Source organism: Silene latifolia, chromosome Y (genome assembly GCF_048544455.1).
Source record: "Silene latifolia isolate original U9 population chromosome Y, ASM4854445v1, whole genome shotgun sequence".
Taxonomy (NCBI): Eukaryota; Viridiplantae; Streptophyta; class Magnoliopsida; order Caryophyllales; family Caryophyllaceae; genus Silene; species Silene latifolia.
Genome location: NC_133538.1, coordinates 210,434,161 through 210,445,938, shown reverse-complemented (window position 1 = coordinate 210,445,938; position 11,778 = coordinate 210,434,161). Strand labels below are relative to the sequence as shown.

The 11,778-nt window shown below is 37.5% G+C and overlaps 1 long non-coding RNA gene across 1 annotated transcript; it reads left to right on the top strand.

Moving 5' to 3' along the window:
• Positions 1-1,927: 1,927 nt before the first annotated feature.
• LOC141627434 (uncharacterized) lies at positions 1,928-2,825 on the top strand. Its single transcript, XR_012537000.1, has 3 exons — positions 1,928-2,098; positions 2,250-2,394; positions 2,515-2,825. It is a non-coding gene; the product is annotated as an uncharacterized LOC141627434 (long non-coding RNA).
• Positions 2,826-11,778: the final 8,953 nt, after the last annotated feature.

Genomic DNA, 11,778 nt, shown 5'->3' with positions numbered 1-11,778 from the left:
GGGAATGTTGGTATATTAATATAAGCATATATAACTATACGGGTACTCTGGAATGATTCGGAAATAAAAACAGATTCTTTTACGCTTCATAAAACTGTGCATTTTAGGTAGAAAGGCATGCAAGTGGCTTATAAACTAGAGCAAGGATCAATTTAGCAAGATGGATTATGTTGTTTTGCTATGATTTGGTACATCTTTATGTTTTTGTTTCTTTCTTATTCAGCTTTTCTGGGGTAGGATTTGTCTTCCTGTAGGCGAAAGAGAACACGAGTTGCAGACTCAAAGCATCTGTAAGAAACTCGAAATTTGCTGAATGCGCATATAATATAATTGAAGATTATAAAAAATATGTTGGATGCTCTGTTAAGTTTTAGATTTGTAGGTTGAAATTCTAGTCGGGTTTCTGGGTAAAGCCATAATAGACTCTTGAAGTAGGTTCAGGCTGAGGAATTTAGGTCATAGGTGGTCCTTCTAGCCGGCGGATTTATTCTTGTTTATTGCATCTGTATCTACAAAACCTGCAGTGACTTTTTGTGTGAGTTATATAATGAAATATGCTGCAAGTTACACATTTGCCTTTTCAGTTACATGTTATGATACTGGAAAAATAGCGAGACATTAATAATCTTAATCTGTTGTCTGTACTCCCTCCATCTTAATTATTTGTTTACATTTTTATTCTTTTTGAGGGGTATTTTAATTAAAGATAAAACAAATGATTGGTACGGAGGGAGTCTGTCTTAACAACTAATATTAAGGCTATTTCATTGGGTACTAATATACTATGTTTTTTGGAGTCTAAGTGCTGAATTACTTAAACGTAGATAAAACTTGTCCCATAGAAGTCCAACAGTAGAATAACATATGTTGTTTGGGTACCTATCAGATGACTCCAATTGAAACTTTAGCCTATTTTTAAGTATTTTGGATGGTGAATAGCTTTTTGGAGTTGTTGATCATCCTTTGATCAGAAGTTTGTTGCCTAAGATGGTCTCATTGTGCAGCAAAGATAAGAGAGCAGTAAACTAGTAACAGAGAGGTATCGGCGTGTGTGGTGTAGGAGGTTAGCCAACCTAGCAGATCATGAGAACTAAATAATACCTTCTTCATGAAACATCTAGTGTAATTAACAGTCGTCCAACCTTCCCGTGATATTGAACTTAGTCGCGCTGTGCACTTTTTGAGGCTGTATCATTTGCTTTTTTTGTTGTTTGATTAAGATTGAAACTGAAATGCCTTGATCTGTTCTTTGTAGTGGCGATGTAGGATTCAGATTCTGAAATTTAAGATGTTTAATATGATCAGGTTGGTTGAAAATGCGACACATGTTTGATCTCCTGTGATAACTGAATTCCTCTAGGTTTAACTAATTTGGCGTGTATAGATAGTGGCATATTACTTCTCAATCGTATATTCCTTTATCATTAAATTGGAAATAAAATGAAAGTTGTTAATTTCACTTTAATATATACGCTTTCATTTAAAGTAGTGTATCTAGCTAGCTAAAGCTATGTATCTAGAAACTTAAAAGAGTGTATCTAGCTAGCTAGAGGTATGTATCTAGCAATTTAAACGAGTGTATCTAGCTAGTTAGAGGTATGTATCTAGCAACTTAAACGAGTGTATCTAGCTAACTAAACGTATGTATTTATAAACTTAAAGAAGTGTATCTAGCTAGCTAGAGGTATGAATCTAGCAACTTAAACAAGTATATCTAGCTAGCACTGCCTTTTAGATGAACAAATATCGCACCCATTATAGCTGCAAGGTCATTAGGCGTGATATCAAATATCATGACTTGAATTCAAACCCGTCAAGTAGATTTAGCTCGTGGATCTCCACGCCATAAAAACTGCTAAATGCTAAAAATATGTTGCATTGTGTAACCTTGTTTTGCACATTGTATCAATTCTAGTTTGGCATAACCTCAAGCTGCTGACTGCACTGTCGTGACTACTGTAGAACATTGAGTAATAATTTCTGACCTTTTGGTTCTGTGGCAGATGAAACCCCGGAAGCGGCTGCGTAGACAAGCAGGCTGAAAGATTTTTGGCTTTGCATTCCCTTGTTAACTGTAAGGAGATGACCAAGACCTCACGTACTGATCATACTACCACGACCTCACTTACTAATGCTGCCATCTTTTTTGTACACCATTGTAATCTATGTCTTCTTGAGTAGGATTTTTTCACATGACTTCATATCCATCAAACAAAAACTTACATTTATGTATATCTTTTCCTCTGAAGGATTACTCAATTTGTGGAGCCACCTGCAGAAGAGAAGTTGACTGCTATGGAGCGAGCAATAAAGATTCAGGCAAATCTTTCAGCAGCATATCCTAGCTTCGTTAAGATGATGATTCCATCAAATGTATCAGGATTTTTTTGGATGGTTAGAAAACAGCTCGTTTCTATCACTATATAAACTTGTCAAACACTGTATGGTTTATATCATACTGTATAGTAATGCGACGTCCTGAATCCTGTCCCCTCTTGGTTTCTTCTTGTGTAGCATCCACCCAGAAAATTCTGTAATGCTAATCTACCAAAAGAGTACTGTACTATCGTGTTGGTCGATGAAGCTGGAAAAGAAGTCAATACGAAGTATTTAGCTCGCAAGTATGGTCTAAGTGCTGGTTGGAGGGGGTTCGCCATTCAATATGCCTTACAGAGGGGAGATGTGTTGGTCTTTCATTTGATTGGCCTTACAACATTTAAGGCAAGTAATATTTGCTCCATATTTTGCTAACAAACTATACCTTATCAGCATATTTGAATTTTGAAAATACATGACCACTTGATGCAGCATACTAGCATTCATGTATGAGATTCGGAAAGAAAGACAGATTTGTTTCGAGGATGTTGGTAGATTTGCATTTAAAAATAAGACTCCAGATACACGCAAGAAACAAATTATTACATAGCTTACAGATACGATTAAGAAAACATTAAATTTTGGTTTTTAGAGATCTCACATTCCCAACTACTAGTCTGTAGACTAAGCCCTGATCATATACTATATATATATTTTTTTTATCAAATGTTTGTCTGGTTTTGTTCATACAGGTTTGGTGTTGAACTGAAGTAGGAAAGTTGGAGGCGATATCTCATAGCCAACCAAGCTATGAAGTTATAGGAGATGAGTAGGGAAATAATGGCAGAGATTACTCTGTACAGGATGGTTACAGATGGTTGCTTCCTATTCAGGAAAAGGTTGAATGAAGGGCATTGGTCTTGTAGTGAATGGGGGGTTGGCTAAGTATAACTTCGTAGCTTGGCTGGTTGTTCAAGGCAGATTGATGACTCGTGATAGGCTGCTTAGATGGGGTATGTGAGCTAAGTCTGATTTGTTTGCTGTGTGGTAAGGCTGATGAGACACACCAACATATATTTTTTGAATGCGAGTACAATAGAGTCTGTTTGCAGCTGCTGGCCACATGGATGGGTGCTGCTATTCCATGGTTTAATACAGTCCAGTGGTGGCAGAATAGCAGGATCAAGCCGTTATTGAAGAATCACATTGTAAGGGCCGAGTTATCAACTCTGGCAAAGCAAGGAATCATAGTCTTCATGAATTATGCTTGCCTATGCCTAAAGCTGTTGTAATGGGTATTAGAATGAGTCTCTGTAATAGAATCAGTAGGGTGATGAGCAAGGAGATGAGTAGAAAGCACAATACATTGCTTAGGGGTTTTATGTCGTAATTGATGTACTGTGTTAAATGATGTAATTTGGTTGCGTGGATTAATTTTACTTGCACATTCAACAAAAAAAATGTTGGAGACAACATACACATTGAGAGGAATGTACGTCACTTTCACGCAACTTCTTTGTAGTGACTTTCTTGTGATCAATAATAATGTCACAAAAATGTTACTCCGGAATGTTATACTTAGCGGATTTTGGGTTGAGTTGGTTAATAGCTCTTTTTTGACAATTATTGTGTTGATGTTCAAAAATTAAACCCTAAATGAATGTATCTAACATGCTAGAGATGTGTATCTAGCAATTATAAATAAAGGTATCTAGTGAGGTAAAAGAGTGTATATAGCAACTTAAAGAGTGTATCTAGCTAAGTAGAGGTATGTATCTAACAGTTTAAAGCAGTGTATTTAGCAGCTTAAAAGAGTGTATCTATCTAACTAGAGCTTAAAGAAGTGCATCTAGCTAGTTAGAGGTATGTATCTAACAGCATAAAAGAGTGTATCTAGCTAGTTATAGATATGTATCTAGCTAGGTATGAATACATAAATATACTACTATGTACTCCCTCCGTCCTATTCATTTGTTTATCTTTTATATTTTTAAGGTAAATAGATTATTGAGACGAAGTGAATATATATTAAATTAACCAAATAATATTTCAAATACACAAATATATGAGAGGTATAGTCTTGTTTTTCAATTGTAATTACACAATACTAAAGCGCTCTATTAAATCCACGATTAAATATATCACCAAGGCATATAACTAATGCTCATACTCCGCTCGTAGATACTACACGCGCAAAATTGAGTGTAGACACACAAAAACCAAGTGCCAGATACACATCTTCACCATAGAAGATACACGAACATATACGGCCATATACAAACATAAATATAGATGAAAGATAGCTTCCTTAATCCAAAACAAAAATACGAATGTATAGATAATTGATGGAGTATGAAAAAGCAACATCAGTCGCCACGAAAAACTACCATTTAGAGCATGTAACTAATCCACTGGCGAACTTTCGCAAGCCTCGTCGGAGCACCACATGACAGAACATGTTTAATGACGATGTGTAACCGCGCGGCCTACTCAATGACTGGCACAAACACAACCTACGACACCACCTGACCAATCATCCCCACGGCCAGTACCTAAACCAGACGACCAAAATAGTTGAATAATAGATGAGTCAAAATAGCCATTTCTCTTGCAAGGTTGGTGATGGAGAAAACGCCTCATATATATCTTGGGTTCGATGGGGCTGAGGCATTTGCTAAGAAACAGGTGAGCAGTCTCCTTTTGTATGTAAACTTTTCTTGTGCTTTTGCAAAACCCAAGCATGATGTGGTCTATTTTCTTCCGGGATGGCGGAATTCAATGATTTGAAAAAAAAACTTGGCATACTAGCAAATAGCAATTGACTGCACTGATGTGGGTTATATTCTGCAGGGCGTTGAGACATTAGAGCCGAGTTATTTTATCACTCCAGAGAACATTGAAAGGTTGAAACTAGCAAAAGAAGCAGACAGGGTGCAGGCATGAATTACAGCAGCCTGTGATCAGTCGTTAAATAAACTGAACATACGAAAGTATTGTTAAAATGACGGCTTTTATGGGTCATTGTAAGCTGCCTCTCTGTGTTGCCGACTTCCTTACTGCTTTACCCGACTCCCTTACTTCCTTACCCCGCTATTCAGGAGAACCCTTAAGGCTCGAGGAATTGGGTTACTGTTGTATTTCAAATAAAAAGCTTCTTATTGAAGTTTTATTTTCAGTATTTAATCATATTGTCTACCTCCTAGATTATTATATACTCATCTAGTTTGATGTTTTGATAAACCCATTGACAGTCAATAATCCAACTTGTAAGGATAAACAAGGCGGTAAATAGAGAAATTTATGGAAATACCCTTATTAGTTATTATTAATTCAGATACACATGGTATTGATAACGGATACACATTGTATTACTACCAGATACACAAATCGATTTGTGTATTCAGTAATAGTACCATGTGTACCTGGACTGACACTTTGGATATCCATTGCCACAACCTACGACGCCATCTTACCAATGATCCCCACAACCATCATGAGTCGTCGGCAATCACCTCTACACACGTCAGTAACCTCGTCGGCAACCAGAAGTCGCCGCGCCGGTGTGTCACCTAACCTGCCCCCATGTCAGAATAGATTTTTGATTTGTATTTAACCCCCAATAGATTGAAATTTGCAGCTGGCAGCTAAAGATCGAAAACAGTAGATCGATAACGTTCCTCATTGTAAAATAGATACTTTATATTGAACTGTTAAGAAAATGGTATGGTCTTATTGTAGAGCAACAAAGTATTGAACCGGAAAGAGTGAATGATAATCTTGTTCCAATCCAAATAATTTTTTTATACATCTTCAGTTTCTCAATCTTGGGACAAATTCAGAATCAGTTATATATACTCATACAAACAGAAAGAATATCTCATGATATCATGAATTTGGTATTAAATACTCAGTAGTTATCGACCAATTTGCGTTTAGCTTCATCTGAAATATGCTTGAATTTCCTTATGAGTTCTTCTTTTTGTCTCAGGAAGCCATATACTGCTACAAATATGGCACTAAAAGCACAAAATACTGTAAATGGCGAAGATCCCTGCAATTGACATCAAAACCAGTTCAGACTGGGTTAATGCCGAGTATTTAACCTTAGTGATAATACTCCGTCTATATCTATCTTAGTTATTTAGATTTTAGAAGAACTATCAATATAATGTTACTGAAATTTTATGTTGTATTTAGTTTTCTGAATTCGGATGGGGACAAACTTTTGAAAAATAGGCGAGTGCTAATGTCACGGGGCTATTAGCTTGGTCCATGAGTCATCTTAGGTGCGTGTATCAGCCCTGAGAGGATGAGCATAGGACTCATGGACAAGCTAATAATCCCGCGGATTTATATCCATCCAAGAAATATTACCTCCGCTGCTCCGACTGAGCATCTGGTTAGCACTCATAGTGATCCCCCAGAATGTCAGAAAATTTGCCAATGTCGCTACACGTCCTTCTAGCCCTTTTATACTCACTGGGAGAATCTAGCCGAAAACAAACAAATCGAAAATTCAGAGAATATTGCAGTAGATTACAGCACTAGGAAACTCAGCAACTCACATCAGATAAACTTCAGTAAATATACACAAGTGCATTGACATACCTCAGACATAATAAGCCATGGAATTGGTCCAACTACTAAAGAAAAGGAAACAACCATGGTCTGCCAATAACAGTGAACAAGTCTTAGAATCGCTTTAGTTATCGATTTCACCTAGATACACTCATTCAGATTAGTACCGAATACACATGGTATTACAACCGGATACCCTTATTACTACTTCAGATACCCCCAACACCAAAATACCTTATTACAACTTCAGATACACATTGTATTAGTACCGGATACACATGGAATTACTATCGGATACACAAATCGACTTGTGTATCCGGTAGTAATACCATGTGCACCTGGGCTAGTATTTAGTGTATCCACAGCCACAACCTGCGACACCACCTGACCAATAATCCCCACGACCAGTACCTCACCCAAATGACCACCACAAGCACATTCACCGTCAATCAACCCACGAGAACCTGCGCAATTACTGCTGTGACACCCTCATTTTTAGCGTAAAATAAACACGTAAAATTTTACAGAAAAACTGACAGGATATGTTTGTAATTGGTTCAACCAGATAAAACCTGTAATTTTAAAAACTTTTCTAACCAACCACAAACACTTTCAAATGAAGAGTGCCAAAACCTACAAATACTAACACCCTAATTTACATAACATGCTAAAGTCGCGAGAATAAAGTGATACAAACCAAAGTAAGAGAGGGAGACATATGTCCCTTCAAAATATAAACACAATCAAATGTTTAAAGGTTTACTACAAAATAACCAAACTAAGTCCAAGGTTCTTTTGCTCACTAGCTCGTCTGTGACCCCATCTAATCATCATCAACCTGTCAATCGCATTTTATACAAACACGAAAGCCACAATTCAGTGGGGAGTAACTTCGAGTCCTCCCAGCCACGAAATGTCATATTTAATGTAACATGTAACGTAACATGTAAACCACATCACAAATAATCTAGATATCAAATATTCTAACAAGTGAACTCTAAACTGACCAAATTAAACTATCATGTGAAACATATAACAAGCAGTAATCCAAACTTTATCAATTGTAACCGGCTTGCATCTCACCTATTACAATTCATAAAATCACCATACAAGAAAGGACAATATATCAAAGACAGGCATAAGTTCTTAGTACGGTCAATAGTCACTCAGAACTCGAGTCTATACCACGAGGTAAGGAAGGTAATCGAACCGGTATCATGGCTCAGAGGTTCTATCAAAACATGGCCAAGACACAACACAACCCTAGCCTAAAATCTGCGCAGACCTACACATGCGGATACACACTACCGCACCCAAGACTCACAATTTTTCTAAAACAAAGTGAGTACCCTAAGGAGTCCACCAAAGGGTTGGCTAGTACTTAAGCTGACCACTTACCATCAAAATAAGTAACGAGGTCATGCCCCAACTTGGATATAATCCCACCAAGTAGGAACACAAAGGCTATTAAGCGGTGAACATATACTCGTCAAAGACTATAAAGGCCTATCTATGACAAACACAACAACCTGCGCAAGAAGTATTCAATACCAATTCCATTTCCAAAGAATATTAACAATATTAAAGGTTTCGGGGAATCTAAGGCCGTTTCTACAACATAAGAACCCATTCAAATCAACCAACAACATATGTGAAATAAAAACATATTAAATGGCCTAGAACAAGAATAAGGTCGATTACCAATTTACACAATAAATTCATCCAACCGAATTTTTACCCGCAACCCCAAATCTGCGGCAGTGCGGGTTAAATCACGGTGACCAATCAATCACACAATTGACCGACATCGATTGATCAAAGGGACCAAGGGCTCGATTTTAAGCATAATCATCCAAACATTACAATTATCGCTACAAAATTCATTTTAAGCCTATTCATTACAATTTCATATTATAACCTATCCTAACATGTGCAACTACCAATATAAACATAATTTTACCATCAACCATATATTTACTACTAACATGATTCATTTCAAATGATTACCCATATGTTACTTATACTAAATATAACATTAATAAACCCGAAACGACGAACAACGCATGAAAAACCGCGAAACAAGCAACGGGCCGACCGGGCTGCTGGGCTCATTGGGCACTGTGCCGCCACCCCAAACCCTCCATTTTTCCATTTTTGTTCAGTTTAATATCGTCTGAAGCATCAATTAATCATTCCTATTTCATTTCCATACTAATATGTGAACTTAAACTAACAAAAGACATGAATTAGACATGAATTTAACCCATATTATCATGTGAAATAAACCACTCAATTAACAATCACAAAATCATACAAAAAGGAAAGAATGTGACATTTAATCGTCGAGTAACTCGAAATATGTTACCTTTAGCAACAAAATGAGCAACTAGCACCTTGCACACCAAACCCTAATATACAACTAGCCACTATCTTCAACAATATACGAGTCCCCAAACTCGTCTTCCAAATCTTCACCTAAATAAACAATAAAAACACAATTATAAGCACTAATAAACAAAACCCTAAAAATGGTGGACAAAATAAATTTAGGGCAAATTAATTTAATATATACTAGGACGTTGGAAATGAAGAGAGGATTCCAAATATGTAATCCTTATGAAATTTGGAGTAGAAACGAGTAAATTACGATGAAAACTAGCTTAGAAAAGCTTAGGTTTTCATATAAAAATGGTGTTTTTAGTTGGATTAGTTTAGAACATTCAAGTATGATGAAGTTGGTAAAGAAAAATCAAAAGGAAAGGAGGAAGGGGAGGTGTGGCGGGAGAAAGGGAGAGGAAGAGCGGGAATTTGGCGGGATTTTATGAGTCGGTTTTGGCTTTTAGCGTTTAACAATAATTAAAACCGTCACAAATGCAAATTCGACGATGCCAAAGTTCTTAAACCCGAGATTACAAGAAGATTGAGTACTCATATGACCCATTTCCAAAATCGTTTGCCCAATTTTCAAAAGAATTGCCATTTTTCCCGATATGCCCTTATTTCGAAATAAAAAGGTTTTTACACGGTTTAAACTATTTTTAAACATTTCGAAACTATCAAATTAAATAATTTACTTCAAAATATAATAGAATTACATTTCGTTGAATTATTATTACTTCAAATACATTAATATTAAATTCAACTTGATTAATAAATTACTTTCGCAAAATAATAACGGCCCGAAATTACGGGGTGTTACAACTGCACCTCCCAATTACTACACAGAAACCGACAAACCAACATAACATTATCAACATTGCTATAATTGTCCAAATCACCGACACCCACTTTGCTCCCAGTTGAACACCACACAACCAATCACCAAAAACGTTACGAACAACATTTTCGGATTTTACGAGTGAAAGATGCAATTCAATAAGCTCTTGAATCTATTAGTTGATAATTTCCTGATAATCTTTTTTTGCATCAGAAACACCAGTTTCTACAAGTTTCTCAATGTTCTTTGTTCCGGGTGTAATTCCAGAGCAGTTACTTGTTACCACCCGTGCTTGTTGAATGACGTCTTTGATTGAATCCTCCTTTCGGTCTCCTGAAACAGTGAACAAACTGAGGGCTCGGCTTTGTACCGAACGAACTCACTCTGATGCTCAAGTCAGTAAACTTAAAAGGATTAAGTTATGTGTTACTTGGCGAAGTATATTTTGTAGAGAGATAAGGAAGATATTACCAGATGAATAGTGATTCTTAGGTTAAATTGTGGATCCTTTCCTCAATGAGAGTTGAGGAGTATTTATAGACTTTCACCTTTTGTCACGTAGTGGCCAAGTGGCCAAGTGGCTAGCAGGTGGAAAGACTGATCTATCCTCGGCCGAGGGACCCATGACAGGCCGGCGGGCCCTGTTGACTCGCCGCCGAGGGGTCTAGGATATGAGTACGCGGATATGTGCCCCGGCTGGCTAGTCACCGTGGCCGGGACATAGGTGACAGGCCGACAAGTTGCGTCGGTTAGGCTGTCTAAGTCGTTGACTTGCTGTGAATATCTTTGACCTTGCTCAATATGTTGACTTGGTCAGCGGGTGCAGAATATGCCCCATCAATTTGCCCCCAGCGTAGTCTATGCCGTGGTATGGACCTTCGATGAGTGTTGAGCGTATTCTGCGTAAGTAAAAATTTTTCTGCCCCGGCCCCGCCGGCCTGCCATGGGTCCCTCGGCCGAGGGTAGATCAGTCTTTCCACCTGCTAGCCACTTGGCCACTTGGCCACTACGTGACAAAAGGTGAAAGTCTATAAATACTCCTCAACTCTCATTGAGGAAAGGATCCACAATTTAACCTAAGAATCACTATTCATCTGGTAATATCTTCCTTATCTCTCTACAAAATATACTTCGCCAAGTAACACATAACTTAATCCTTTTAAGTTTACTGACTTGAGCGTCGGAGTGAGTTCGCTCGGTACAAAGCCGAGCCCTCAGTTTGTTCACTGTTTCAGGAGACCGAAAGGAGGATTCAATCAAAGACGTCATTCAACAAGCACGGGTGGTAACAAGTAACTGCTCTGGAATTACACCCGGAACATTCTTAAAATATGCAGAAAGTGAAATTACTTTTCTTCCATGATTGCAAATGCTAATTGACAGCAATATTGAGAATAATAACTTAGAATTCGACGAATTCCCGTCTTTTGGATCAAGCAACTGAAGAACAATACCAATGTTATAATCATTATTGGAGAATTTTTTCCTGTTTTTCGGCACCATAACCATGCTAGACAATGCCTCAGTTGCCATTTATCGTATTTCATATGATCTCGCCTCTAAAAATTTTACGAATTCCGCCATGAATCCTACATCTCCCATTGATTTTCTTGCTTCTTCTGATGTCCCACATAGTCTAACCGCGGATTTGAAGGCTAATTCTTGAG